We start from the raw sequence: 5,388 nt of genomic DNA on the forward strand, positions 1-5,388 counted from the left end.
AGGCGGAAATTTGACTAAGTGTCATTATTTTAGAGTACCAGGCCTCTATAGAAAAGTTTGGTTTTTTGTCTATGTGTCATCATTTTAGAGTACCAGGCCTCTATAGAAAAGTTTGGTTTTTTGTCTATGTGTCATCATTTTAGAGTACCAGGCCTCTATAGAAAAGTTTGGTAAATTTGACTAAGTGTCTAGGAGCATTTCCCTTTAAGAAGGCCGACCTGCTATGGTTCTCCACCTGGGTCAGGAAAGCAAAATTGTCCCTCTCCTCGCTGGAAGTCCAAAAAAAGGCGTGAATTTGACTAAGTGCCTAGGAGGATGTCCCTTTAAGAAGGCCGACGTGCTATGGTTCTCCACCTGGGTCAGGAAAGCAAAATTGTCCCTCTCCTCGCTGGAAGTCCAAAAAAAAGGCGTGAATTTGACTAAGTGCCTAGGAGCATTTCCCTTTAAGAAGGCCGACGTGCTATGGTTCTCCACCTGGGTCAGGAAAGCAAAATTGTCCCTCTCCTCGCTGGAAGTCCAAAAAAAAGGCGTAAATTTGACTAAGTGCCTAGGAGGATGTCCCTTAAAGAAGGCCGACGTGCTATGGTTCTCCACCTGGGTCTGGAACGCCAAATTAGTCCCTCTCCTCGCTGGAAGTCCAAAAAAAGGCGTGAATTTGACTAAGTGCCTAGGAGGATGTCCCTTTAAGAAGGCCGACGTGCTATGGTTCTCCACCTGGGTCAGGAAAGCAAAATTGTCCCTCTCCTCGCTGGAAGTCCAAAAAAAAGGCGTGAATTTGACTAAGTGCCTAGGAGCATTTCCCTTTAAGAAGGCCTACGTGCTATGGTTCTCCACCTGGGTCTGGAACGCCAAATTAGTCCCTCTCCTCGCTGGAAGTCCAAAAAAAGGCGGAAATTTGACTAAGTGCCTGGGAGGATGTCCCTTTAAGAAGGCCGACGTGCTATGGTTCTCCACCCGGGTCCGGAACTCAAAATTAGTCCCTCTCCTAGTTGGAAGTCATCAAAAAAAGGCGGAAATTTGACTAAGTGCCATCATTTTAGAGTACCAGGACTATAGTGGGGGAATTGGAGCCCTCTGGTGGACACTCGCTGCAAATGCACCCTGAATTAAAGACATTATTTCCAGTTCTTTTGGGGCCCTATTTTCAGGCGTAAATTTGACTAAGTGTCTAGGGGCATGTCCCTTTAAGAAGGCCGACGTGCTATGGTTCTCCACCTGGGTCTGGAACGCCAAATTAGTCCCTCTCCTCGCTGGAAGTCCAAAAAAAAAGGCGTGAATTTGACTAAGTGCCTAGGAGCATTTCCCTTTAAGAAGGCCGACGTGCTATGGTTCTCCACCTGGGTCAGGAAAGCAAAATTGTCCCTCTCCTCGCTGGAAGTCCAAAAAAAAGGCGTGAATTTGACTAAGTGCCTAGGAGCATTTCCCTTTAAGAAGGCCGACGTGCTATGGTTCTCCACCTGGGTCAGGAAAGCAAAATTGTCCCTCTCCTCGCTGGAAGTCCAAAAAAAAGGCGTGAATTTGACTAAGTGCCTAGGAGCATTTCCCTTTAAGAAGGCCGACGTGCTATGGTTCTCCACCTGGGTCAGGAAAGCAAAATTGTCCCTCTCCTCGCTGGAAGTCCAAAAAAAAGGCGTGAATTTGACTAAGTGCCTAGGAGGATGTCCCTTTAAGAAGGCCGACGTGCTATGGTTCTCCACCTGGGTCAGGAAAGCAAAATTGTCCCTCTCCTCGCTGGAAGTCCAAAAAAAAGGCGTGAATTTGACTAAGTGCCTAGGAGGATGTCCCTTTAAGAAGGCCGACGTGCTATGGTTCTCCACCTGGGTCTGGAACGCCAAATTAGTCCCTCTCCTCGCTGGAAGTCCAAAAAAAAGGCGTGAATTTGACTAAGTGCCTAGGAGGATGTCCCTTTAAGAAGGCCGACGTGCTATGGTTCTCCACCTGGGTCAGGAAAGCAAAATTGTCCCTCTCCTCGCTGGAAGTCCAAAAAAAAAGGTGTAAATTTGACTAAGTGCCTAGGAGGATGTCCCTTTAAGAAGGCCGACGTGCTATGGTTCTCCACCCGGGTACGGAAAGCAAAATTGTCCCTCTCCTCGCTGGAAGTCCAAAAAAAAGGCGTAAATTTGACTAAGTGCCTAGGAGGATGTCCCTTTAAGAAGGCTGACCTGCTATGGTTCTCCACTTGGGTACGGAAAGCAAAATTAGTCCCTCTCCTCGCTGGAAGTCCAAAAAAAAGGAGTAAATTTGACTAAGTGCCTAGGAGGATGTCCCTTTAAGAAGGCTGACCTGCTATGGTTCTCCACCCGGGTACGGAAAGCAAAATTAGTCCCTCTCCTCGCTGGAAGTCCAAAAAAAAAGGTGTAAATTTGACTAAGTGCCTAGGAGGATGTCCCTTTAAGAAGGCCGACGTGCTATGGTCCTCCACCTGGGTCAGGAAAGCAAAATTGTCCCTCTCCTCGCTGGAAGTCCAAAAAAAAGGCGTGAATTTGACTAAGTGCCTAGGAGGATGTCCCTTTAAGAAGGCTGACCTGCTATGGTTCTCCACCCGGGTACGGAAAGCAAAATTAGTCCCTCTCCTCGCTGGAAGTCCAAAAAAAAAGGTGTAAATTTGACTAAGTGCCTAGGAGGATGTCCCTTTAAGAAGGCCGACCTGCTATGGTTCTCCACCCGGGTACGGAAAGCAAAATTAGTCCCTCTCCTAGTTGGAAGTCATCAAAAAAAGGCGGAAATTTGACTAAGTGCCATCATTTTAGAGTACCAGGACTATAGCTGGGGAATTGGAGCCCTCTGGTGGACACTCGCTGCAAATGCACCCTGAATTAAACACATTATTTCCAGTTCTTTTGGGGCCCTATAATTAGTCCCTCTCCTCGCTGGAAGTCCAAAAAAAAAAGGTGTAAATTTGACTAAGTGTCTAGGAGGATGTCCCCTTAAGAAGGCCGACGTGCCTTGGTTCTCTACCTGGGTACGGAACGCCAAATTAGTCCCTCTCCTAGCTGGAAGTCCAAAAAAAAAGGCGTGAATTTGACTAAGTGTCTAGGAGCATTTCCCTTTAAGAAGGCCGACGTGCTATGGTTCTCCACCTGGGTCAGGAACGCCAAATTAGTCCCTCTCCTCGCTGGAAGTCCAAAAAAAAGGCGTGAATTTGACTAAGTGCCTAGGAGGATGTCCCTTTAAGAAGGCTGACCTGCTATGGTTCTCCACCCGGGTACGGAAAGCAAAATTAGTCCCTCTCCTCGCTGGAAGTCCAAAAAAAAGGAGTAAATTTGACTAAGTGCCTAGGAGGATGTCCCTTTAAGAAGGCTGACCTGCTATGGTTCTCCACCCGGGTACGGAAAGCAAAATTAGTCCCTCTCCTCGCTGGAAGTCCAAAAAAAAGGCGTAAATTTGACTAAGTGCCTAGGAGGATGTCCCTTTAAGAAGGCCGACGTGCTATGGTTCTCCACCTGGGTCAGGAAAGCAAAATTGTCCCTCTCCTCGCTGGAAGTCCAAAAAAAAGGCGTGAATTTGACTAAGTGCCTAGGAGGATGTCCCTTTAAGAAGGCCGACCTGCTATGGTTCTCCACCCGGGTCAGGAAAGCAAAATTAGTCCCTCTCCTCGCTGGAAGTCCAAAAAAAAGGCGTAAATTTGACTAAGTGCCTAGGAGGATGTCCCTTAAAGAAGGCCGACGTGCTATGGTTCTCCACCTGGGTCTGGAACGCCAAATTAGTCCCTCTCCTCGCTGGAAGTCCAAAAAAAAGGCGGAAATTTGACTAAGTGCCTAGGAGGATGTCCCTTTAAGAAGGCCGACGTGCTATGGTTCTCCACCCGGGTCCGGAACTCAAAATTAGTCCCTCTCCTAGTTGGAAGTCATCAAAAAAAGGCGGAAATTTGACTAAGTGCCATCATTTTAGAGTACCAGGACTATAGTGGGGGAATTGGAGCCCTCTGGTGGACACTCGCTGCAAATGCACCCTGAATTAAAGACATTATTTCCAGTTCTTTTGGGGCCCTATTTTCAGGCGTAAATTTGACTAAGTGTCTAGGGGCATGTCCCTTTAAGAAGGCCGACCTGCTATGGTTCTCCACCTGGGTCTGGAACGCCAAATTAGTCCCTCTCCTCGCTGGAAGTCCAAAAAAAAGGCGTGAATTTGACTAAGTGCCTAGGAGGATGTCCCTTTAAGAAGGCCGACGTGCTATGGTCCTCCACCTGGGTCAGGAACGCAAAATTGTCCCTCTCCTCGCTGGAAGTCCAAAAAAAAGGTGTAAATTTGACTAAGTGCCTAGGAGGATGTCCCTTTAAGAAGGCCGACGTGCTATGGTCCTCCACCTGGGTCAGGAACGCAAAATTGTCCCTCTCCTCGCTGGAAGTCCAAAAAAAAGGTGTAAATTTGACTAAGTGCCTAGGAGGATGTCCCTTTAAGAAGGCCGACGTGCTATGGTCCTCCACCTGGGTCAGGAACGCAAAATTGTCCCTCTCCTCGCTGGAAGTCCAAAAAAAAGGTGTAAATTTGACTAAGTGCCTAGGAGGATGTCCCTTTAAGAAGGCCGACGTGCTATGGTCCTCCACCTGGGTCAGGAACGCAAAATTAGTCCCTCTCCTCGCTGGAAGTCCAAAAAAAAGGCGGAAATTTGACTAAGTGCCATCATTTTAGAGTACCAGGCCTCTATAGAAAAGTTTGGTTTTTTGTCTATGTGTCATCATTTTAGAGTACCAGGGCTCTATAGAAAAGTTTGGTAAATTTGACTAAGTGTCTAGGAGCATTTCCCTTTAAGAAGGCCGACCTGCTATGGTTCTCCACCCGGGTACGGAAAGCAAAATTAGTCCCTCTCCTCGCTGGAAGTCCAAAAAAAAAGGCGTGAATTTGACTAAGTGCCTAGGAGGATGTCCCTTTAAGAAGGCTGACCTGCTATGGTTCTCCACCCGGGTACGGAAAGCAAAATTAGTCCCTCTCCTCGCTGGAAGTCCAAAAAAAAGGCGTAAGTTTGACTAAGTGCCTAGGAGGATGTCCCTTTAAGAAGGCTGACCTGCTATGGTTCTCCACCCGGGTACGGAAAGCAAAATTAGTCCCTCTCCTCGCTGGAAGTCCAAAAAAAAAGGTGTAAATTTGACTAAGTGCCTAGGAGGATGTCCCTTTAAGAAGGCCGACGTGCTATGGTCCTCCACCTGGGTCAGGAACGCAAAATTGTCCCTCTCCTCGCTGGAAGTCCAAAAAAAAGGTGTAAATTTGACTAAGTGCCTAGGAGGATGTCCCTTTAAGAAGGCCGACGTGCTATGGTCCTCCACCTGGGTCAGGAACGCAAAATTGTCCCTCTCCTCGCTGGAAGTCCAAAAAAAAGGTGTAAATTTGACTAAGTGCCTAGGAGGATGTCCCTTTAAGAAGGCCGACGTGCTATGGTCCTCCACCTGG

This window comes from Nerophis lumbriciformis, unplaced genomic scaffold (assembly GCF_033978685.3).
Source record: "Nerophis lumbriciformis unplaced genomic scaffold, RoL_Nlum_v2.1 HiC_scaffold_57, whole genome shotgun sequence".
Lineage (NCBI taxonomy): Eukaryota > Metazoa > Chordata > Actinopteri > Syngnathiformes > Syngnathidae > Nerophis > Nerophis lumbriciformis.